This window comes from Pyxicephalus adspersus, chromosome 3 (genome assembly GCF_032062135.1).
Source record: "Pyxicephalus adspersus chromosome 3, UCB_Pads_2.0, whole genome shotgun sequence".
NCBI lineage: Eukaryota > Metazoa > Chordata > Amphibia > Anura > Pyxicephalidae > Pyxicephalus > Pyxicephalus adspersus.
Window position 1 is genome coordinate 127,268,272 of NC_092860.1, and position 26,162 is coordinate 127,294,433.

At 39.7% G+C, this 26,162-nt stretch overlaps 1 protein-coding gene across 2 annotated transcripts in view; it reads right to left on the minus strand.

The window, feature by feature from the left end:
- The window catches only part of KLF3 (KLF transcription factor 3), a 41,418-nt gene that overhangs the window by 14,107 nt on the left and 1,149 nt on the right, over positions 1-26,162 (minus strand). Inside the window, exon 1 of one of the 2 annotated variants that reach the window (XM_072406334.1) lies at positions 3,597-3,750. The exons of the other annotated variant lie outside the window; for it this stretch is intronic. The gene's annotated coding sequence lies outside the window, so the exon portion shown is untranslated. Of the gene's footprint in view, positions 1-3,596; positions 3,751-26,162 lie in introns of those variants that run through there. 2 annotated transcript variants of the gene reach the window in all.

Below are 26,162 nucleotides of genomic sequence, written 5' to 3' on the forward strand. Positions count from 1 at the left end.
AAAATGTTTCCTGAACCTGTTCACCTCTGTGCACCCCAGTCATAGTATGACCTTGATTGAGATTATGCAGAACATCCAAATGTACAAAGTAAGATGTGTTGCACACACTTTAAATTCCTTACAAGAAAAGAAAGAATATGCTGACAAAGGTCATCTGGGGGCTAGTTTTTTTGTTTTGTTGCTGCAAAACAGCATTTTACTTCCTCAAGTGCTTCTGCTACAGGGATAGCAAATCTGCTTATTTCTATATGAAAGTAGGCAACAGGAAATTCAGTGCTTTTGATACAAAATCTTCTGGTTTTAATGTTTTTTGGCAACTGGGTCAAGATGATGAGAAAGTGAGGTTTTTTTATTTAAATGATGATGATGTATTTTGCCTCTCTACCTACTGATACCTTTACTTGGCCAGTAGGTGGCATTGGTTGAGTTACAATGACAAGCTGTCACTTTGCAGGAGTAGGGGCAGACAAAAGACACCTCTGTGTATTATACCCCTAGGGCAGATTGTCCAATTGAGATTGGCAGCAAAATCCACAGGTTGCTGTGTTCTATGCTCTGAGCTATGTAAATAACTCATGCAAGATCATATTGTTGATAATTTGCTTTGAATGGGTTTTCATTGCCTAGGTATTAGATCACATTACATGCAATTTAGAGAAGCCTACAATGGTGACCTTCTAGCCCAAACAGCTAAAACCAGTTTATTTTAAATAGAATTATTAAGTTATAGATTTTTGTCAAGTTTTGTATTGGATTGGATCATGGTGGCCAACTCTTTCGACTTGAAGTCTCTCTAGGGTTCCAGGTCCAAAGTTCAGCCTGGACATGATCTGCATGGAGCTTGTGTGTGCTCCTTTTCTTTGTGTTGGCTTCCATCCATACACTGAAAACATACTGGTAGGTTATCTGGCTCCCATCACCCCAAACTGTTATTAGAATTAGATTAGAAGAGATATTCATGAAAGTTCAAGTAAGAAACAGTTAGTATTAGGACTATGGACTCAAATATGCTGCAGAAAAAGTCATTGCTATAGAAATAAATCGCAGTGACAGAACACAAAATAACGGAAATGGGGGCTCACTGGGAAACGAATGCACAGACAGAAAATAAAACATCATAGTGGTTCTACATTCTTATTCTATCCAGAAAATTATTTGCCTTGAACGCGATTGTGAGCTTCTTTGAGGGACAGCTAGTGAAACGACCATCAACTTTGTACAGCGCTGCGTAATATGATGGCACTATATAAATACTGTGTAATAATAATAATGGGCAGAACAGTTATGTGGAGGAGAGTAATAAGAACTGCACAAATGTGGAACTGGAAGAAACATCAACATTTTATCCCAAACATCCCAATCATTAGCCATACAAGGCCTAAAAAGCTTGTCTTATATAAAAAGGACATAGACGTGCAGATATGTAAGGAGGTTTCAGAATCAGAAATGTTAAAGGGAGGTGATGGCTTCCTGCTATCCTACCAACTAATAAGCCTGCGATCCTGTTACAACTGATAATCAAGCAATGCATGAATAGTAATCACAATGGGAAATAGTGGGCCCAGATAGGTATATGATAAATACAAGTTCATACATACTACAGAAAACACTGATCTTGTCTGGAAAAGCTAGCTACGCGTTTTAGAGACCTAGTTAGACAGCTCACTGTTTGGGACTTAAGACATTATAAACATTTATATGAAAACAGGCGCAACTGAGACAGGAGATAAAATAAACAAGGAAGGCTGACAGGGCGATGATCATGATTTTATTAGTAAGTGTGACCTTTGCACAATTTGCATAGAATCTTTCATAGCTGCTGCATTCCAGGGATCAAGTAGTCCATGTCATTGCAGTGCTAGTGCGCCTTTCATTATCTTGCACAGTAAATCTTTTCACACTGTCTGCTTTACACAGTGGAGACAGGCAGGGCTATGCTTTCTATGACTAACTGTTCTTGCTACCGTTGATAAGTGTGATGGTAAAAGGTCAGATTACATCATTGTGTGTTTTAGTATATGTCTGCTTTGATGCCGAGTGCAGAACTTTGCCCTACGTTTCGGGAAATATACGCACACCTTAGTTCTCTGGGGTATATGTTGGACAAATAGGATTATGGAACATGGGTGTGTCACATGCCGATAATTTTCTTCTTCAAGCATGAAAAAGGTCTTATCTGTACCTGCTTTGACCTGTGTTAGGTAAGAGCAGATAGAGATCTTGTACAGTACTCAATACTACAACCTATGTTGCTTTTGTACATTCTGCATTTTCATCTATTCACACTAGGTTTTCAAGGTTTTTTTTGTCTGTGTTACTTTTTTAAAAAGTCTTTTGCGTTGGGTGCCATACCCACGATTATGCCTCTTCGGATGTACTCATCTCTAGTATTGTACAGCGGGTGCTATGTTCCCATTTATCCCTCTAATGCAGTGTTTGTCAACCTTTCTAACATTGGGGAACTCTTTGAAAGATCTTTCAGGTATTGGGGAATCCTTACTAAAATCACTTTATCCACAGCTCACATTATCTAAGAGTGGTGGTCAGTAGGAAGAATGCCTCTTAGATTGCTGGCCAGTGGGAAGGCTGCCACCCTTATAGATAGCAAAAATTAGATCATCTGTATGTAATAAATTGACATGAGAGTCAAAAACTGCTCAATGCCTAAGAAACTGCTGCTTTATTGTACATAACTCATCTTGTACATTGGGTGCCATTGTTCGCCGCTGCTGCAAAGACAGAATGGGTGCGCAGAGCCTCCTGGGGGATACCTACGTCAGGTTTCCCAGGAGACTTTGGAAAAAAAATGCCCATGCCACGTATCTTTTCAGGGGGCTTCATCACCCGATTTCACGCCTGCACAGTGTAAGATCGGGTGAAGATGATGGCCGCGCCTGGGATGAAATGAGGATTACCGGACCATGAGGGACCCAGTTGTGGAAAGCTCCAGAGGGGATTGAGGAAGTAAAGTTAAGTTGGATTTTTTTTAAGTTTAGCTCCGCTTTATCTGAACAGATTTATCATCTATATTACCCAAAAGAATTATATTTTGCCATTATTTTTTAATCAAAGCTGTAAATTGTTGTATTGGCTAGTGTTACATGCACAAGTCATCCATACTCCAGCTTTTGTAAAACGTATCTGGTGACCCTTTAAACAGTCATTATTTGTACTAAAACCTTTGTTTTAGATCTACCTTCCCCAGAATGTAATCATCAAACATAACAGGGGAAATATCCTATATAAAGTTCACGGTGGATGGAACAAACATTCTGTACATTTCTGTTCTGCAGTTTCCTGTTCATGGAAAGACCTTTGCTGAATCTTGAACATGAACCTCTACAGACATGTTCATAAAATCTCATAACACATCTGTGTTCGTAATCAGACATCTCTGCATAGGATATCCGAAAAATCGTTCATTTTCTGTAATTCACTCTCTTCCCCTGGCTTACAAGGAAAAGAAGGTCTGTGCGGGGGATTGCCAGATGTTGCCGTGTGGGATTGTCTGCTGTGGAGCACAGACCTTGGAGATCAACAATGAGAATAGAAGAAGAAGGAAGGAGAAGGAGGGGGTACATAGTCCTGGTTCTGACCTTTTCTCCAGCACTTCCTCTGATGTGTTGTAGACATATTGGGCTTTAACCACCTCTGAGTAAAGGGAGGCCTGTAAATCATTACAAAAGCACTGCAGGCACCACGGGCGCTGGAGGGTTTAAGGTTGACTGGAACTATGCAGGAAAAGTCACCAGTATGGAAGACTACTCCGGTCTCATGAAAGGTCTTTAAAGGAAAGCATCCAAAAAATATATCAGATTTAATGTGTACATGTTACACAAAAAAAACGACAACTACATAAAGTTCAATACTATAAAAAAGTACCAACATACTTATTTTGGATATGAAAAAACCCAAATACAGTGTTTACAGTAAAAGAAAGTCTGTGCTATTTAGTTTTAGGTCTAATTAGTTATGTTGAACTAAATATGTTATTCTGGTATGAAATTTGTCAAGTTAAAAAAAAATGAAAATCTATGACTTATATCCCATAATATCACTATTGCAAACGTCAAAACCTTCGTGTTTGTTATGGAATTCTTACTATAGTTATCTAAGAAATGTTCATACAGCATTTCATGTGTCTACATTTCTACAAGGCTGGAGAGATCCCACTATTTGTTGCTGGAATTAATGGATCCAGACCAGATGGAAGAGCATACAGGAGTATAAATGAAGAAGACAGGTGATATATTTCCCAGCATAACAATATGACATTTGCCAGAAAGGTGAAAAGTCTAGAATTACACTTTACAATTTAGTCATGAACCTGAGCTATATAGTAATATAACTCACTCTTTATGGCTGTCAACATCAGAAATCTGCTACTTGTAATTTTTGCAGTGATTTAAAAGGTAACGGTGCTTGTAAAACACAATCTATTGTAATATAGCCATAGACAGAAGCTAATTATGCCAATATAACCTGTGACATCTTTTTTCACTTTTTAGTGGAAAATACTGCATAATAACAGTGCTTTAAGAGATGCAATCACAGGTCCAGGCCAGTATAAATATAGGTTTGCTTATTCAGGTTAATGTGGTCTGTATTGTACAGTGTCTAACAATTATTAATATTGAATAAACAGGATTCATATAGCGCCAACATATCACACAGCGCTGTACATTAACTAGGGGTTGTAAATGATAGACAGATACAGACAGTGACACAGGAGGAGAGGACCCTGCCCTGAAGGGCTTACAATCTAGGAGGTGGGGGAAGTATCACACAATAGGAGGGGGATATGGAATGGTGGTACGTAGTGAGGGTTTAAGAGACAGAAGAAGATGGGTAGGCAAGTTTAACAAAATGGGTTATGAGTGCCGGTTTAAATGAGCAGAAAGTAGGAGCAAGCCGAATAGGACGAGGAAGACCATTCCAGAGAGTTGGGGCAGCTCCAGAAAAGTCTTGGAGCCGTGCGTGTGATGAGGTTATGAGTGAGGAAGTCAGTAATAGGGCTATCCTCTGTCTACAGCATCAAACTGAATACCTACAATGTAAGCAACTGCCACCAGCCTTAAGGGATTTGGTGTCGTCTCTACTGTGCTACTCACAGTTCTCTTCACTGGGGGCTCCAACGTGAGGAAGCAAAGCCCTGCATAGTTAAGGATTAGAATCAGATCTGTGTTTTTGCTGATGTCTTTCTGGGTGTCCCAGCTAAAAAGATTTTCCCTTACTTCCTTGTCCTGATGATTACTGTGCCCTGCAGGGAAAATCTCTCCTAAAGATAACAACTTGATAGTTTCGAACTTTTTCCTAACTCTTTTGTCTAGAGTTTCACTTTATCAGCTGCAGAAATTCCAGCCCAGTGTACAATGGACACAACCAGGGAGAGTCATGGCTGACTCATTAACAGCAACACCATGAAGAACAGCTAGAGTAGATAATGTTTAATAATTATGAGCAGGGAAGTACAAATGTTTGTACGGATTCTGTAACCTTATCAGGAAATCAGCCTTCATTGGTGTCAGCCAGAGCCATAGAGCATATTATGGCTATGTACAGACGTTAGATTATTGTAGCTGGAAATGACCTTTTCTGGTAGTTTTCACCGAGTGTAAAATGAAGAAGCGATGTACGCACAATGCTCAATTCTAAGAAGAGGGGAGGACGAGCAGTAGGCCCCCCCTTTACCCAATCTACAATACAGAGAAATATGGATGAAAAGTAAATAACATTATTCTATGCAGGAATTTAATGGCTCAAATAAAAAACTGCATTAAAAAAATCAGCTGTCCAGGTTGGATATCGTTGGTGTCCTTATAGCCCACTCTTGTGACAATGACAATGTCACATCTATCCACATAATTTCCCTTATATAAAACATATATGTATAACTAATTGAATTATTTTGAGTCTTAAGTGTTCCTCATAAGCTTATAAGTGGTCTTAGCAGGGAAGGGGGTATCACCCTTGGGTTTATACTAGTGTGGAAGTATTGGTGCTGGGTCTATGCCAGTTGGGGTATTAGTGTTAGTTTATACAAGTGGGGGGGGGGGACCTGTGTTGGGTTTATACAATAAGTAAGATTGGGTCAGTAGTAGCTTTCTCCACTGATCCCATGAACAGATTAGGTGACCAGCAAATTCCCATACAAGTGGTGATGGAGGAAACCAAACTTGAAAATAACACAATCATATACTGTATTTAACTAACAATATATATTCATGCATATGGAGAATAGAATTTCTTATTACTATATAATTGTTTTAGGCGAGACACCTTTTTTTAAAAAATATTCAGGCAACTCAGACATTGTAGAATTAAACATATTCATGTGGCTTGTGGTAGAGATATCATACTCCTTGACCTACACTGTGCATTTACCAGTTATGTTCAATTCATTTTAAAGAACATTTACATTGACAAAAACATTTCTGCCTCCATTGTATGTACTTGTTGGGGCCTTGTTAATGTAAGAATTTGAATTGTATGCACTTGGTTAAGTAAGTATATAACCAAGTTATAACTAAAGGTAAACTTTAGGAATTGCAAAGAGTAAATATTTTCTCTATACAAAAACCTTTACTAAAGTTTTGCTACTGCATTAATTTATGACATAAACAGACTCATGTAAGACCATATGACTGGCGACCCTCTGCCCGACACATCATAGCCGGTCACGGGTGACATGTTTAGTGAAGAATGTAAGTCAGATATGTGGCTATTAGTTATCTCTTAATAGGTTAAGGTATAACTAGGCTGCTGCTGCAAAAATAAGTTTACCCAACAAATGAATTACCTAGCTGCATGGAGTAGCAACAAACAGCAATTTGAACATTGTGCTTTCATTTAATCACTACTACTAAACTTCATTGTTCCTTATATGTACCGAGTGATTTTATTATTTGCTAGTGATAGTCACAGAAGAATTATGAATGAAGATTACTTTTGCAGGGTGTCTGGGTACTTATATTTCAGTTATCCAAATAAAACCCAATAAGGACCAACAGTTTTACATACATACATACATACATACATACGTATATACAAGGACCAATGCATGCACAAGAATCGGAAGGCTAGATGACAATGGCAGTGTCTAGAAAGGATCTGAATATCAGGCAGATAATGGTTTTGCAGCTCTAATCTCTAATAGTGGACCCTGGTAAAAGTTACAAGAAACCACAAGTACCGCACTAGCATTTAGCCTAATAAGTGATGTCAATGAGGATTTAAATAGGGGGCTATAAAGTATTTTGGTCTTTTTTAAGTCTATAAAATGATCTTTTTTACCTCTTTTTTTTGACTCATCTTTTCATGCATTTAGTGCAAGGTGATTTTATGTCCTGCAATAGTTCTGTGCTTACTGACTGCTCTAGCAGACAATGCAGATGGTTGCAATCATTGCTGTTTGTGAGGCGGGGGGTCCCTCCTCTGACTCATTCAGCTGTGTGGGTGAGCGATGATAAACTGTTCACATTTAATTACATCACAGGCTATCCATTTATTAAGCTTTCTGAAACCAGCTTTAAAATGCTTAAGTTTATTCTAATTGGTAAACATAAAATAGATACCATAATAATATAGAGAACCTACCCCCACAGTGCAGTGCTGGGGGTCCAAGTAAAAAACTGCAAGGCCTGAGAGCTATGTGGAGGCAAGGTACCCAGTTGAGGCTGGAGAGGATACACTTTCCTCAGTGAACCCATGTGATCCAGAAAACCTGGACTGGACTTCTTTAAGTTATTTGTTAGCAAATGTTTTCAATCCTGGACCAGATCCTTTCCAGGTTTGCTGAATCACCCAGCTTCACCGATGAAAGTGTATCCTCTCCAGCCTCGAGAACTTTAATAAATCAGGCCCACTGGCTTAGCCTTGTGCAGGTTGACTAGTGTGGAACCTATTATTGTGTACCTGCAGTCAAAGTCCCAACTCCAACTCAAAAGCCCTGCCTCTGACTGTCAAAAAAAACAAAAACGACAATCACATCCAGCGATAAGCCACAGTTCTATGCAGAGGGATATTTAGCCTTTAATTCTGTAATTAATAAGACTTGTGCTTTTGCTTGTGAAACAATAATAAATAATTGCTTTTGGTTTGTACACATTTGAAAAACAGGAGTGAAATTTTAAAGTATTAGAAGGTGTTAAAATTGAACTTTGCTCCTTTTTTTGTAATTCTAAAAGTTAAAATTTAACTTAGGAAACCAAAAGGTGGTTTAGCGGTTGGGGTTGCGGTGCAAGAAATGTAAAGATTTATTCCTATGGTCACAAATTGGAAAACTGATCCAGGTACTGAAAACTAAAAGTGACTTCTTTAAAAAGTATAGGTCAGTAAATCTTTGCAATATATTTCCCCATGTTTTATCACTTCAAAACTTGAGCAAGAACAGAAAAACAGTTGATGATTGGTCAATAAATCTGTGCTTAAATGTCATGCCTACTGGACTACATACCTGATTATCCCCCCACTCCCCTCTGTCCTACTTCACAAACAGATTGCTTCCCCAGCAAAATAATCCTTCAACCATGACTTCCAAAGATCTACCAAGACACTGTTAAGGGAAGATGTAATTCTGGGAACATATCTGGCTCAATAGCAGCTAAGAAATCCACAGGTGCCCCTGTAGGAATTTAAAAGCCTTGTTTAGGACATCACAAAAGTGTGATGAAAAAGCCATTTTCTAAGACAGGAATAAGTTAAAGGGAAAACATAAATGATGCAGAATGCTCTAGTTGCGAAGATGGAGGTTTTGGGGCGAATCTGGGTGATTCTGAGGATTGCACTTTAATAATTGTCCCAAAATGCACAACTATTACTGGAAAAGCAAGAAAACCCAACTCTAGCCAAGCAGACAAGGGCAAAGTTCAATACAAGTATGTTAAACTTTCAAAAGGATCAAAAGGTAATTTGAGTGAAGGTAAAAGACATCAAGAAGCAAGGTCACTTGATTTATTGCTATTGCTTTCATGCAAAATTACATTGGAGATTTATATATTTACTTACAACCACACGGATGTCTGCCAATGGGGCTTTTATTCATTTTATTCCGTGTAACCTTCATCTCATGATCTAGTGTCAGAATAATGTAAGCATTGGCTCAGGTAGAAATACAAGTGAATTGCATTATAACATTAGAAGTACTCAGAAGATAAACTATGCCCCCAAGTCAAATGAAATGACAAATACTGATGTTTGCCCAGAATGTACAGAATAGTATGACTGACAACTTGCTAAAGTTACATTCTTCCTTCTAGTAGTAACACTGTATATCAGAAGCTTTCAACACTTGTAAATTAGGTTTATGGTTTTAGCAGGTAATAACCTCAAAATGCCTTTTCACAAAGGCTGAGTAAGCAGTGTCAAGCTGATGTACCCATAGTTATTATTGTGGCAGATATAAGTTTCTTTTAGAACCCGTAATTGTTTTAGTTTTGACAATTGTGCATAATATAAAAAGAGTTAAATTCACTAAAGGAACCTACACATTAGACTGTATATAGTTTATGGTATGCATGTGCCAACAGCTAAAATAAGAGGTAAGAGGAGGAGATCCAGAAAAAAACTGTTACAAAAAAGGCTTCAACAAGTGAAGTCCCAGGAACAGTACTATTTTGTGGATATGTTACTAAAGCAAAATGGTTTCCAAGTATAAATATGTCAAGTTCTTGTTGGGTTTCAGCATGTTGTAAATCATTTCTTCCTTTGTACATAAAGCACAAAGCAATAATTCCTAGATTGTAAGCTCTTCGGGGCAGGGACCTCTCCTACTGTGTAACTATCTGTATTCATATGTCATTTGCTACCCCTGTTTAATGTACAGCAACACATAATATGTTGGCGGTATATAAATCCTGTTTATCAATAATAATATTAAAGGAAATAATGCCTGGCAGGGTCTGCTCCTCTCATTAAGGACCAATGACTATGGCACTCAATCAAAGGCTAAATAAATTCTGATTGATACCAATTCTTGTCACTGTTAAAGAAACTACACAAACTAGAACACTAGTCACTTGGCTATGTGCTAGTTTGTCCGACTAGTCAAGAGGTAGGCAAACTCCGGCCTTTAGGCCCGATACGGCCTAGCCAGTATTCCAGTCCGACCTAACGCCCCTCTAGTTATTTATTGTTAGATAAAGCCTAATTGAATTGTCGCGTTATCGGGAGTTCCAGCGATATCATCGAGTTCCCGCACAGTAATCTCAATTACTGCATTATGCCTAAAGAGCAGAAGCAACACCCAGCTACCAGTCTCTGGAAGGATGACCTGAACATCGTGTCTTCAACCCTGAATGGACTGACAAATTATTCTTCGTCTAGCGACAAAGCCCTGTATTTAGTGTGCAATGACACCAACAGCACTTTCAAGCGGTCGAATCTCAAGGGGCATTTTGATGCCAAGCATTCGCACACGTACAGATACTACACTGCGGATGAGCGGAAGACTGAGGCTGTTCTCTTGCAGTCATGGTTGGAAAAAACCTTTCCATGGACACCTTGTTTCTTCTGGCCTAGTGTGCCTTCTTGACCTCCTGAAATGGCCTAGTAATCCAAAAAGTTTGCCGACCCCTGCTCCAGTCAATTTGCAGTTATTCCGGCTAGTTAAGAGCAAAAACAATATACTGCACTTCATCTTGTTGGCTGGCTAAAAGATCCTCCCTTAAAATAACATAGTCCGGCTTTGATTTTTTACATCCACAAGCTTCTTTTGATAAAAGTACGCATTTGTCATTAGTAATATTCCAGCTGAACATAAAACAGTATATATGTTCAGAGAAGTGTATATTTCTCACCAAAGATTACTGTGCCATTTTTTTTTAAACTCAATAAAACTTTACATACCCATTCTAATCAACAAATTGTTTTGCTTCGTGATTTTAGAGATGGGAGAAAAAAATCCGATAGACATTACACCTCCCACCATACGCCTCTGCAGTGTTTTGAAATCCTGATGCTTATCCTATGCAGCTACAAGTTCAATGCCTTGCAAACACTTCCTTACTTAAAATTTTAGCAGTTAGGCGAGTTAATAATGGAGACCTTGTACAACTTTCATTGCACAGCAAATTTATAGAGCTGTCATACTTATGTTAACGTAGTAGTTTATGATGCGAACACTACATTCCTTGGTTAAAAAGAACAATATGCAAAATTACTAATATTACCAACAAAATATTAGTGATTAAGTTTTGACTCTTTGTAAAGTCCTAATAAAACTTGTTTGAAGTTCCACTTCTTGTAATGATTGCAATGTTGTACTATTCTCAAAATTCAAAGCAGTGTTGCCACTCATGTACAGTCTGCCTGCTTTTACTACTGTAGGACGAATAGATGTTGCATGGGGCCGGAATCCCAAACGTGTATTTTTGTACCTGGCCACACCTAGGCAAGCCCGTGACTTTTTGGATTGGTAGCACTGCTTATGTTGAGATGCAGTGTCTATAGTGCACCACCAACACAATTTGCAGTGCTTTAATAAAAAGATTCCATTAAAGGTGTTCTGCCAAATTCATAAGAGTTGCAGTAAACATGCACTGTAACCTCAAGAACTCTGACTCCTTAAACAAATACAGTGTTCAATCCAGAATTTTTTTTAAGCTGGATGGGAAGAAAATTTAGGTGGGTGGCAGCTCCTGTATTGTGACCCAGTAACCATCCAAAAACAGCCGTGGTTACTGAAAAGTGCCGGGTGGTGCACTCAACTAAAAGGGGCTGGGGAGAACACTAAAACATTTGTTCTGCCAACAATAAGAGGGCAAAAATAATGAGGTCAGAGGACCACCGGAATATACTCAATGACCAGGTTTTTACATGAATGGATTTTAGTTCCCTGACTGCATGGATATAATCCATGACAATGCTAGGAATAATGAGGTTCAGGTTGTGAAATACTCTACACATGGATGGCCAATACAGAAACCAGCGGAGAATCTCTGAGATGAGCAAGAAAAGACGTTATGCAGGTTCGTCTCTCCCATTATCAATACAAGATTTCAATGATAAATTATTGCATCTCTGGATGGAATTAAATGTGCATAAACTTATAGAAACAATACCACGGCAATTTCATACCACCATCAAAGCTGAAGGCAGTGCAATTAAGTATCAGAACTTTTTTGGCCAGGCAGCATATATACCAGTACCAGAACAAGGAAGAACAACAGTGCAAAGTAAAAAGCAGCAACTCATAAAATCCCACAAGAAACAATCACCAATATATACCTGTATCAAATCGACCTCTGATTGACTGCTATAGGATTCTGTCCTGTACACAAAATGGAATTACCCTATTGATTTGTAGTGAAGCAGCAATAGATGCTGCTGTATCTAATACATCTCCAAGTTCCATATCTGTGTTAATAAGTGTTGCTGGTATGACTGTATGAAATCATGTGAGTGATCACAGAACCTGTTTCACATATAGGTTAGGAGGTCACAATCATTTCAGTACTACTTTGTGGTTCAGAAAAAAAATCCCTATTTATCTACAGAGTTTCTCTTCTAATGCACTGTAGATAAAAAATACTGCCCAAATATTTGTGTTCCCTATGCAATACAGAATTGTACCAGGGGTTTACTGGCACAGCGAAGGCTGTAGCAGCAATAAAAGCATTTTGGGGCTTTTTCTGCATGCTGTACATTTTTGCTGTTCATGGCAAAAACCACAATTTGTAGCATATCTGCCTTTTTGCATTTGTATTATGCAACAGTGACCCTTTTGTTTAAGCTTGTACTTTGTATAACACCAGGGGATGTGATGGTGCTATATAAATAATGATGCTTTCAGCAATTTGAATTTCTCATAATTAGTGTGCACAGTCAGGGCGTTGAGCACAAATATGGGGGCCATTGCCAAACTGGTTAATGAAAGTCTGTCTTTTAGGTTTGCTCCTAAATGCTGTCAGGGAAAAGGCAGGGCTGGTAAGAGAAAATAGTCCTGGTTCCCTCCCTGAGACAATACCATCCCTTATCAGAGCAGACTGCTGTCTGGTTTCCTGTCTCAAGCTTCTGCATTACTGTTTTGGACAAGTGAAACAGGGTAGGCTCATTAGGGGAACAAAGTAGATATCAGATCCCACTGCAGAAAGTATGCAGACAGTCCCTCCTCCAAGCCAAACTACACTGACTTAAGAAACAAGAGGCTCCCTTGTCTGCAGGGATAGTGCTGGGAACTGCACATCTGAGGATGTGTCCTGCAAGAAATGAAGGGTCATAGAAAAAAGAAAATAATGAATATTAAAAACAATATTCCAAAGAGCAATAACTAGGACTTGTGTTTGCATAAAAAAAGGGAAGGTGCGTTAATGCATTGGTGCGTAACGTTTTGAATGTTGTGCTGCATTGACAAATATATTTATATAGCACCAACATATTATGCAACGCTGTACAATGAATAGGGGTTGCAGATGACAAACAGAAAAATGACACATGAAGGAGGTTAGGACCCTGCCCCAAAGAGCTTACAATCTGAATAATGCGAGTGCCCAGAGGAAACTCACTCAAACATGGGGCTACCCTAAAAACTCCATTCAGATAGTGGGCTGGTTGAGATTTGAACCTGGGACCATATTGCTGCAAAGGTACTAGCAAGTGACCCACTGCACTGCCTACATAGTGCTTTGTGACTACTTAAATCAAGGTGGTATGTAAACATAAAACATGCATTAAATGGAAACAAATAAATTAAATTAAAGCAGAGGTCCCCAACCCTCAGTCCGTCTCACAGGTTGGCTGCGGCTCTCTCCTGTGCACTCAGGGGCAGGGTCAGGAGAAGACCCTGCTTGGGGGGGCGCACCGGCGAGAGCCGCGGACCACGTCTCCTGGAGACATCGCAGCTTTTGGAGAGTGGGCGGGTTCTGGCATCATGACGTCACTCTGGGCAGAAGTGTCTTCCCCTTTAAGTGACACACGTCTCCCTGCGCATGCGCGGTCCAAGTCTGTGCATTTAGAGATCCACAATGTGCAAAAGGTTGGTGACCACTGCTATAAAAGAATATACACTTTAGGTATCACCGAGTTGTACCAAAGAATAAAAACAAGGCAAAAAGAAGTATAAAAACCTTTGTTTATGACACGCTGCTTCAGGTCTTTTGGACAGCCTATGCTAAATGACATATTGAAAAATCTATTGCGTTTCCCAGTGACAAAGCACATTATTATTATTCATCGGGCTATAAATACGGCCATTAATTTCCATCATTCTGCCTATCAGTCATAAAAATATTATCTGCATGTATTGGTTGCTCCCAGGGGGCTGGATGAGCAAGATGTCCCTCCTCCCTCTGGTGACTGCAACATTTTCATGAGTAAGGTCTTCCTCATCGAGCCAAAGAGGAAGGATTATATACAAGAAGGAGAGAGTTTTTCCCAACACATTTTAGAAATCCCATTGTTTGCATTTTTGTATGTAATGTATCCATTATGAGCCTGGGATCCAAGGTCTTCTATTGACCAAGGGAGGTGATATGAAGACAAGGACATGTATTCTGACAGCACGTTACCAATAAAATGATTTTAACAAGTTCTTTAAAGGGTCAAATCAATCTTTTCTATTATCTAACTTTTTTTTTAATCAACATAAAAACTAAACTGCCTTGACATAAAAATACACAGCCTTTCTAAAGGAAATGCTGACTTGCCATTTCAACGCTGAAGCTTTGCTGTCACTGCAGATTTTGCTTGCTAATCTCATTTTCTATGTGACCAAATTCAATTCTAGGCCGATTCCAAATAATGATCAATTTAAAGGAATTCTGTCTGGCGGATTGTGATTTTTCAGGTCTCAAATACTCAAGGTGTTCATACAAGTCAATGCAGACAAAACAATATTAAGAAGGTCCCATCACATTAACACCACAGCTCATTCCACCATCGGCCATTGCTAAAGCCCGGCTGTTCCCTGTATTGGATGCATGAGTTGTGCTATGGCTGTTTCCTTGTGGATGTGTAACATTTTTCATTATTTAAAAAACAGCCAAAACACTGGTAGATTATTGCATACTGGGTTTTATCTATTTCTTGCAAATAATTTAATGGAATATGATGGGTCTAAATAAACAACCCCATCTTTTGTGTTGTGACGCTTTCTCCTGCAGACGTACCCAAAAACTTAAAGTGTATGCAAACCGCAACTATGAAAAAAAAACATTATCACCTATCTTCTTTTTGAGATACTATATGCATGGTACTATGTGTTCCAAATATTGTAAAATTAATCAAATCAGATATTCAGATCTGACCCGTGTTGGCTCATGGAGAATTACCCCTTCTTGTTCTCATCTTTGGAATAGTGAAAGCAGAAGAGTGGGTGAGTCTAAATAGATAGTTTAGCCAAAAGGGCAGGGCTGACACCATTCAGTCCACAAAAAAACGGTCTGTTGTCAGCCAGAGCGTATTTCTGGTCAATGGGGGTTTTCTGTATTTGCAGGGTCTTTCAAAAGATACCATGGGTTAACATTTGCTTGTATTGGTCAGAAGTACTGCAATTTGTATTGTATTTTTTTTTAACATACTTGAAACTGTGCAAAGACAGCAAATTATATAAATATATACATTTTAATAGTGTTCTCCCTAGTCCCTTTTAGCTGGGCGCACCACCCGACACTTTTCAGTAACAACATGGCTGTTTTTGGCTGGTTACTGAAGTGTTTGGTCCCAATACAGAAGCTGCCACCCAGCTGGCTTAAAAAAATCTGGGTTGAACACTGATATAACATACAATTCCCAATTAGAAAAGCTGAGTATTCATTGGTAACAGTGCCTAGGCATACACTGTATGAGAAGTATGATAGGCATACACTATTGTGTTCAAGCTATGAGGAAAAACAAGATCAACAGACATGCTATACACTTTGGCAGAGGTGCCTTGATCATTACTGTAATAAATGAAAAAAGAACTTGTTCACTAGATAATTAAAGTTGAATTAAGAAGAGGTGATGGAGGGCATATGATGTCTTTATTTCACACGTTTGCCAACGCTGCACTATAAAAGAACACCAGCTTACATCAGCTAATGACTCAAGGGGGACAATATTCCTATGTGTATGCATGCTGTGTACAAGGTGAATGTTCCCTTTTAAAGCATGTGTTGAAAAGCCTGTGGGATCCCAGCAGTTAATGGAACACATTTCCATGAGGTTTTTTTTCTTCTTCATTTTGTAAAAAGAAAAAAATCTCCATGTTAATCTCCCCAGATGTTCAGAGACAGTCAGGCTGCAGAGAGATTTGTTACTCACTTCCAATGTTAGTCAACATGACCTGAAGCCTCTGTCGCTGGTTAACGTTTAACAACCCGCGCCCATCAAATGTATTGTGCAATCCTTCAGTTCGGGAAAAGTGTTAAAGAGCTAAATGATGGTGAAATAAATCCAAGAAAAAAAAGGGGACATTAGATCACAATATTGTACAAACATCTCCTCTCGGATAGAATAATGAGGTGTATATATGAACATTACATAGAATGTAGATAACACTACGCAGCTGCAATATCCCTGACCCCCGTGTGCCTGGACATGGCGGTTGTGCAATCGTTGTCACACAAGCATAAGAAAAGCAAGATATGTAAATGTTTTATTCCAACATTTATTAAAAAGTATGTACCCCCAGGTCATGCACATAAAATGATTAGTTAACCGGACTGTAAAACAAATACAATAGTTTAATTGTGGACCAATAGGAGAAGAGAAAAGAGGGCCTGTCCTTCCAAAAAGCAGACAATTGGGAGCTAGCCTGGAGCGTGAATATTAACGCTGCAAGTTTGTGTATACAGTCCTTCATTCAACTGGAATGTCTTCCTGTCAATTCACATTTATTCCCCATTTCTGCTATTTATTTATTCCCTAAAGCCTTAATTCCACATGTTGTGCAAACAAAGCATGGTGTGAAGTAAGCTTACCCGCAGCCCTGGCGTATGGACGAGGGATTTCAGGAGATTTCCTGTCAGCCTGATAAATCTCAGCCATTGTGCTGGCCTTAGGTATGATTATTTTACCAATGTAAATGTTATTTCTCCAGTCTAGTATACATTTCTTTGGTTCTGTTATAGTGAAGGGGTCACAGCAATAAACTGAAGTTTATGAAGCATGGGCACCAGAATTCCCAACCACCCAATAACATTTTCCTATTGTCCCATCAGAGATACAAATATTTATCCATGGGCTTTAAAAATTCGAGGTTCATATGGGGCTTGAAAACTGGAAAGCTGCCTACAGACATGAGAATACAGTGGTTTTGGGAATCAACATAATGCAGCCAGGGATCCTCCAGAAGTTTCTGGGGGTTCTTTGACCTGTGGCTGACTGACCACCTAGCAGCAGTCCCCAACCTGTGGTCCACAAGAAAATGTTGGTGGTCCGCGGCTCTGGTCGGTGCCCCCCTGGCGGGGACAGCAGCAGGACCCTGCTTTGAGGGCGGGGCACACCAGCCCGGGCCGCAGACCATGTCTCCCGTCTGTATCGCGGGCTCAAGGCAGTGGCGGGGTTCTGGCATCACGACCTAACTAGGGGGGAATGCCCTTCCCCTTTAGGTGACACACAGCTCCTCGCACATCTGCGGTCCGGAGTCCGTAAATTTAGTGGTCCATGACATCCAAAAGGTTGGGGGCCACTGTCCCATAGGATATAAATGGCACCAAATTCATGAAATGGTTTTTTAAACTATCTGCAAGGATGGTAAGCTCATCCACACCATGGCAAACAAGACGAAGGGAGGTGGCATCCTGACTACCACTGTAGAGGGGGCATTCTTCCAAATGACCACCAATGTGGGCAGGTTTCCTCACTGACCCCTGATGAATTGGTTTTATCAGGGGCTTCCTTAAAATCATTTAAAGGGTTCCTCCAAAGTCATAATAGGCAGGTTAGCGCTGGCCAGCAGATAACTTAAGGGGAGGTAAAGGGGCATCAAAAGAGCAGGTTAGAAAAATTTGCCTCAATCACTACTGTTCTCTTCAGTGACAGGTGGCAATTGCTGTTAATATTTCTGAGTACGTTTGACAAAATAAAGAACCTCTATCAGGATGGAAAACTTCCATCGATCAAACATTTAGGACGTTTTTGAGACCACATTGAACTTTTTTGTTTCTGCTTCTTTTTTACAAAAAAGAAGTTCTGACAAATGGTTCTGTATGAGCAAGTTATTTACTGACCTAACATGGGAAAGGGTTTGCAGAATCATTTTCTAATGCATAAAGAAGCAGATTTGCATGTTGGGTATAATAGTGATCCATGGGGGTCTAGAGATTCATAAATATCCAAAAGCAGACAGCTTAAAACTAACATTAGCCTGAACATACTAGCAGTAACCAGATTTGCTACGTCTGCAGCAAGTGCTAAACACTTGAGACAGAAAATAGAGCATCATACTGCAAAAGTCAGCTTTCTCAAGTCTTTATTCTTCCTCTTTCCCCGGAGTACTTCCTCATGGCTGCGCCACGCCATGGCAGACAAGTCCAGGGGAGGTGAAGGGGCAGCTCTCTAGGAGCCTCACCCTGGTTAGGAAAACAAATGTGGAGCCTTAACAGCAGGGAGTATGAGACATTTCCTGAGGAATCCAGGCAGGATTTTTCCCTTCCTGCTCGGTTATACAGTTACCTTTTCCTCTTTCCTGTCCCACAATGCTGCAGGGTCACATCTTGGAAGAGACAAAGGCTTTTAACACTTTCACCCCGGGGCAAAAGTCACACTAGGACTTTAGGATTGTTTTATGGGAAAAAAATACCATTCCTACTAAAAAGTTGCCGAAAAGCACAATGCCTAATAACATACAGCGGGGTTCTGTTTATGGTGCATACATGATTATTCCAGGTTATGCTTGTAACACATTTCTCATAACAAATCAAAAGCATCCTTTACATTCAACCAGAGAGTAACAAGAGGGGGGAAATGGAAGAGAAACTATGCAAGAATCATGATTGTCTCCTTTGATCTGATGGCAACAAACGCAACCTCTATACACCCCAATACATACCATGAAAGTTTACATCATTGGGAAATCCTTAAACTGAACTTTTTGCACACTTAAAAAGTTCCTATGAGGTTACTGAAAGAGCTTTTTTGAACACTGAGCTTCTCTGGTGTGAACCTACAACTTTATTCATTACAATTTAATTTTTATGTTATCATTAAGGCTCAGCATCACAAGGGGGATCTGCAATAAAAAAAAATATCTGCAATAAATAAATGTAGATAATGCAACCTGCCCAGGAATGCTCACTCCTCCAGATTGGCATCTACCCATCAAAGCACTGCAGTATTCACACAATTCCTCCTAAAATAAGCCCTCAGCTGGCAATAGGACTAAGGGAACTTATGTACAGAGGTAAGATGCTAATGTTTTCAGAAAGCTAAGTACACCAATTACAATCGGATGTATTGATCAGAACCTGCACTGATCATCAATGATAAATATCAGGAGCAAAGCATTCATACCAAAGCCAAATTCTTACACTTTGTACTCCTTGCCATAAAACCACACATAATCCATTTACGGTTTTCGTGCAATGTAGTGAATGTAGTCCCATGTAGGATTAATATTATTTTATCTGGGATAATATAAAATAAATGTTAACATGCAAACACTTTCACATAGTGCACATGTATTGTTTATTATTCCGGATGATATGATAAGCAGCCAAAATCTAGGATTTCTCTGCACCACGGTACAAAATACTCCAATCTGCCAGGAGTTTATTCAGTGCAGCAGGTGATAATCCTGTTATTGATTTAGGTAAAATGACTTGGCACGTTGGAGGATAAAAGGAGATTTCTTATCAGTTATGGGCAGGGAAAGCCAGCTGTAAACCAAGTTTCCTGGGATTAAACTTCCATGAAACTAGATCCTCAGATGGGGAAATATTAATCTAGAATGTTAGACCTTTGATTTTGAAAAGCAATACATTAAATAGAATTGAGGACAGAGCGCTAAATACAGAATTATTCTGTTTCACAGTTGAGGGATTCCGATAGATATTCTTAAACACCCCAGCCATACTGTACAGCCAGGTCCTAGAACTCACTGCAGTCAAAGTCCCAAGTTGATGCTCTGATCACTAGAACTGATCACTCGGAAAATCCACTGCACATGCAATCTGGGCTACTATGTACCTAGGAGTGGCAAACTGAACCAAAGGACAACACATTTGCATGCATTGTTTGTGGTACGGTAGTACAGAAAACCAACTGTGTACCCTGAAGCCAAAGGTTGCTTCCAGTAACCACACCACAATGCAAACAATGAGCACAGAAGCCCCCCCCCCCCCCCCCATTTGGTTGATTGGGAGAGGTTGTGGCATGGTGGTCATTACTGCACAAATTGGCCAACACATGGTTCTTCCCTCACATCACCTCTTAAAGGTTGGCCACCAGCATCATACATCCCACTTCCTATGAGCCCAGGCTATTAATGTCACATTCTCAACATGCAAGCCTGGGCACACAGAAATTAAGCACAGAATGAATGTATAGGTCACTGTCAGCTCTCTCGTGTACATCAGTAGGGGCCACACACAGCTACCACTGCAGATAAAAATAAAACACCCCTAACGGCATTGTTACAACTAGAATAAACTTACAAACTTAGATAAGTAATTAAGCAGCACTATGTAAATCCCAAATTCAAAAATAAAAACAAGATTCCAAAAGCAATCATTGATTTGTAATTAAGTATTACCATTGGAAATTCCCTTTACAAATTGAGGTCAGTTCACCTTTTTCCTGTGACTACAAGCCCTGCCTCCTTGTGTAGACCTATGGTTACTGGGAACGGCAATCTGGCATCTATTGATCCTGCAACCTTGAGCAGTCATAATCATATCTGATATACCTGCCCACCGGCTGAACTCCGAAATGACAAGAAATAAGCTATAGCGAGTCCACAAGCACATCTGACCATGGTGCAGGTATTCCATCCACCACTCTCCTTCTATACACTGTGTGTATTCACCTAAACCAATTGCTTTGAAATTTTGCTTTAAATTTGGGGATTTCAAATCAATCGGGCAAGATTGGAGTTTTGTCTCAGCACAAAAGGTAGTTCCCCAGCGTTCAACGACCTTTATAAAAATAATCTGACATTTATCTGCTAATGAAACTCATCACCAACTTATAACCTTTTAAATTAGTAGGTGTACATATTTCCCTCACCTGATCAGATTTTACTGCCTATGCCAACATAGAAATCCTGAACTGAAGGTGGAATAGTATGGATCAAGACTTCAGACTGATAGAATTATCTCAAATTAATACATTGCTTTCTATTGTCTGCTCAAATCTCAAAACAGCTATCAGTCGGCTGTGTTGGCCCAAATGTGAATGTACGACTGTGTTATAGGAGGACTCAGGTCTCTGCAATCCTGGAATTACCCTTTCAGTACTAAAGTAGGTAGTCATCAGGGGCACAGAGTAAGTTGTTGGCCCCTCCTTACAAAAAAAAAATTTTTTTGATAGTCTTGTCAACTAGATTTTTCTTTTTTAATTATAAAAATCACCTGCAGTCTTAACCGCTCCCATTCCTGTGAATGGGAAACATTATCTTACATGTATCTGCAGAATGGTACCCAGAAGCAACACGTCGCATTTAGCCGTGTGGGTAAAGTTACAGCGATCCCTAAATTTCTCTATTGGTGAAAAAAATAATTAAAAAAAAAAAACAAATGTCAAATTTTTTGCCATGCTATTCAAACCTAAAAGGTTCTGGCCCGGTTTATATAGAGTTGGCAACAGGCAGCTTAGTATATATTTTGGATAAAGAATGGTTATTACACCTGGGCAGATTTCCCATCAATACCTTTACACACAAAAGGAAGGGAGAAATCTCTCCAAAGTGAGGGAAATTGATTTTTAGAGAGCGGGTTTTAGAACAGGTGAGCACATTGGAAGATTTCCTATTGTTAACGGGGACACACTGGATTCTTACCACCTTACCAGTGTTACCCAGCCCCGGCACATTACAGTAACCAGCCCGCTGTTTCTGTTGAGTTGAGGGGCCACTACAAAAAAGTTGAAAAGTTGGCCATTATAAAAAAAAAAAAACTTTTGCCTGTACTAAAAGTAACTTTGTAAAGTAGTCCTATTGGGTGGTATCGGTGTTTCATATCACACGTAATAATCTACAAGACTCACTGTCACGCATGTCATCATCAGGGACAAAGGGTTAAGCATGGGTGAGCAGAGGTGTTACCTCCCTGGGTGGGGTTTGGGAGTAGCTGGGGCAGTGTCAGGGGTTTGGTCAGGACCCATGATCTGTAACAGGAAAGAGCACACATATGCCACTTGGAATGTATGACGCAAACTCCAGCCTTGAAACAAAGAAAAGGAAACAAGTCTTCTGGCTGAGCAGCACACACACCAGTTTAGTAGCCCGGCCTTCGCTGACCGATATTCATGAGCAGCTATATTATGGAGCGGGTGGAGGTGTTTGCTCTATGGGTGTGAATCATAACAGCTTTATAAGCAGGAACTGCCCTGTTTACAAACACATGAAAAGGTGGAGAGCGGGAAGCATGTGACTCACTAACATTTATTTCTTCATTACATTCCTCCAATTAACCTATATTGGATAATTGGCGGATACTTAATACTAGCGATCACCATTTACTATTCATAGCCTTAATAAAAACTACTCTACCTTGTTTTGTTTTCTGTTTACGTACAAATTGTTATAAGTATGGAGAAATAATATTTAATATATGGTAAAGTTCTCACCCAATGATATGAAAACAATTCTTATATTTTCAATATTCTTTTGCTCTTATCACTGCTGTATACTAAACTGAAATGAATACAAAAGTATTACTGCAATTACAATAATAGTATGATGATAATATTGACAATGTAGCAAAAACATTCAAACACCAACATAAACATCTCAAACTATTTTGCCAACAAGCAAAACCACAATTTAAAAAATGTTTCTTCATTTAAATAGTCAAGTTGAACCACTAAGAAAATAAACATATCCCAGATATAAAATCCTATAGACATTGCATTCTTCATTGCTGGTCCTCCTTTAAATAAACTGGGAAGATCTTTTATAATATTTTCTCTATGCTTCCTTCACTCTACATTGCAAAACACTTCTGCACACATATGTAGGGCATTCTGCATGTCTTAAAGAGCACCCATGGGTTGGTAAGGTGGATTTGGGGTGTCAGTGATCAGCATGCATTGCAGTGCATTATGCAAGGTGCTAGAGTGAACGGGCCCTCGGGTGCTCAGGGATCAGCATTGGGTGCCTGCACAGAAGTGCAGAATCTTGTTTATAAATCTTTTTCCTTTATAACAATATAAGTGTGTGTAAAAAGACGTAGAATGTGGCACAGGCAATGAAAGCAGATGCAGTTTACCTGTCCATTTTGTACGCTGATGTGTCACAGGTGTCAGTGTAACATATAACACTTGGAAACTGAACACTTGGAACTTGTAGAAAACACAAGTAAAGGGGGGCAGAGAACACTATACAGCCGCAGAGCCTCAGTGATCATAGCAGTCACTAGAGAGTCTGATCTCTATTAGAACAGCACACAAGATTATACCCTGTGCTCAGACAAATAGGGAACACTGCCGATTCCTACATAACATGCTACTTACCTGGCTGCCAGGCAAATCTATTGGTGAGTGACCTAAGTTCAGTATGACATTAAAGCCAGAAGCAGCCAGGCATGCAGCATTTTCAGCAATGTCAGCCTCACGATTCGACTCATCCTAATCCCCAATCACAAGCATTGTGCTCACCCTGCAATCAGTCTCACCATCCTCCAGCATTGGCATTTACCCTTTACAAGGCCATGTATGTCAGTGACACAATAATCAGATGCAACCCAGTTAGGACCCCGGCACATGGCTGGTGCAAAAAAAAACAACCTTCAGGGGGGTCCAAGGCTCCAGATGGATCAGAACTGCAATACAGCAATCCAATAAGGAAAATCAATAGAACCCCTTCCACCCCTGTAAGGGGTGTGTGTTTCTTTATTATAGGGGGGGGGGCATATACTGCAAAAGAGGGGGAACAATCCTTTAAGCAGTGTATGTTCCCTTATTATAAAGAAGGGGGAAGACTCCTTAAGGCAGTGTACATTTCCTTATTATAGAGAAGCATGAAGACTGCTTTAAGCAGTGCACGGTCTCTTATTATAGAAAAGGAGGAAGATTACTTTAAGCAGTGTATGTTCCCTTATTATAGAGAAGGGGGAAGACTCCTTTAAGCAATGCACAATTCCTTATTATAGAGAAGGGGGAAGACTCTTTTAAGCAGTGTGCGTTCCCTTATTATAGAGGAGGGAGAAGACTCCTTTAAGCAGTATACGTTTCCTTATTATAGAGAAGCTGGAAGACTCCTTTAAGCAGTGTACGTTCCCTTTTTATAGGGAAGGTGGAAGACACCTTTAAGCAGTATATGTCCCCTTATTATGGAGGAGGGTGAACCCCCTTGAAGCAGCCTGAGTGCTCCCTTGGTAGCCCAGGGCCAGGAGTGGGGCCCCGTAATACCCCCCAGCAGCCCAATTGAACCCATTGATCCCAGTCCTGCCAGGGTGCCACATTTCCCAATTTCCATGTAAAACGATTGGTAGCTTCCGTTCCCCAGGCTCTAAATCTGGCCCCGGTTTGACAGCGGTCACCACGGAGGGATCTGACAGTGCCGACATTGTGCGCTATGGCCACATCTGCTCCATGGCCGGCTTATGGCGCGGTGAAGGGCAGGCTGAGGACAAAGTCTGCTTTTTTAGTCATTACAACAACACTACAGACAACTCCAAAAAGTAAAGAGATGGCCGGCACCGAGGTAATGATTAATGGAGAGGAGCAAAGAGCAACCAGAAGTGGAATCACCAATGGCAACACAGAGAAATCATTCACAGACACAGGATCATTTCTGATTGGTCCACAGACTCACCCAGTATAGCCAGGACCACAAATCCAGGCTGCCCATACACCTTCCCAAACTACCATGATCCACCAACAACCTGATTGGATAAAAGTTTTTAGGAAGGGCTTTTATGTATGATCACAGTTTTTAGTCCATGGTCAGCTTTATATAATAAAAATAACTTCACCAAGAGGAATTCTGATTGGTTGCTGTCCCTATAGAATAAGGATGATCATCCTAAAAAAAATGCAGTAACCAATCACAAACCAGCCCCAAATATTCCAACAGCCACTTAGTAAATTCCCATTGCTGTGTATATGTTTTCCTGCATCCAGCGCAGACACAGGTAATCTCCTGAGCTCTGACACAGCTGTGTACACAATCTCCGGTTATCAGGATGTACATGGAATGTATGTACTCAGGATTAGCATGGCCGATAACACACCAATATTTCCACAACACACTAAGAAATGTATAAAATGACAGCTCAGCAGCCAGGGAAAGTAAGAATAGCATGTCAATCATACAGAGGAGTCCAAACAGCACATACTACCAGAACAAAAAAATGATGGATCACAATCACTGTATATAGAGGAGCAGGAATAAATACTAAAATATGACATGGGGACACTGCATATAATAAAGGTGAAATATATACAGAGATGATATGGGGACACCACATATAAGGATATGGAATAAATACAAAGCTATGATATAAAGACATTGTATATAAGGATATGGAATACATACAGAGATGTAATATGTGGACACTGTATATAAGGATATAGCAAATATACAGAGAGATGATATGGAGAGACTGTATATAATAAAGGTGAAAAATACAAAGATGTAATATGGGGACACTGTATATAGGGATATAGCATTTATACAGACAAATGATATGGGGACACTGTATATAGGGATATATAATAAATGCAGAGATGTAATATGGGGACACAGTATATAAGGTTATGGCATATATACAGAGATGTAATTTGGGGACACTATATATAAGGATATATAATAAATAAAGAGTTGATTTGGGGACACTTTATATAATAAAGGTAGAATAAATACAGAGATGTAATAGAGGGACACTGTATATAGGGATATAGCATTTATACAGACAAATGATATGGGGACACTGTATAATAAGGATATATAATAAATACAGAGATGTAATATGGGGACACAGTATATAGGGTTATGGCATATATACGGACAGATAATATGGGGACACTTTATATAATAAAGGTAGAATAAATACAGAGATGTAATTTGGGGACACTATATATAA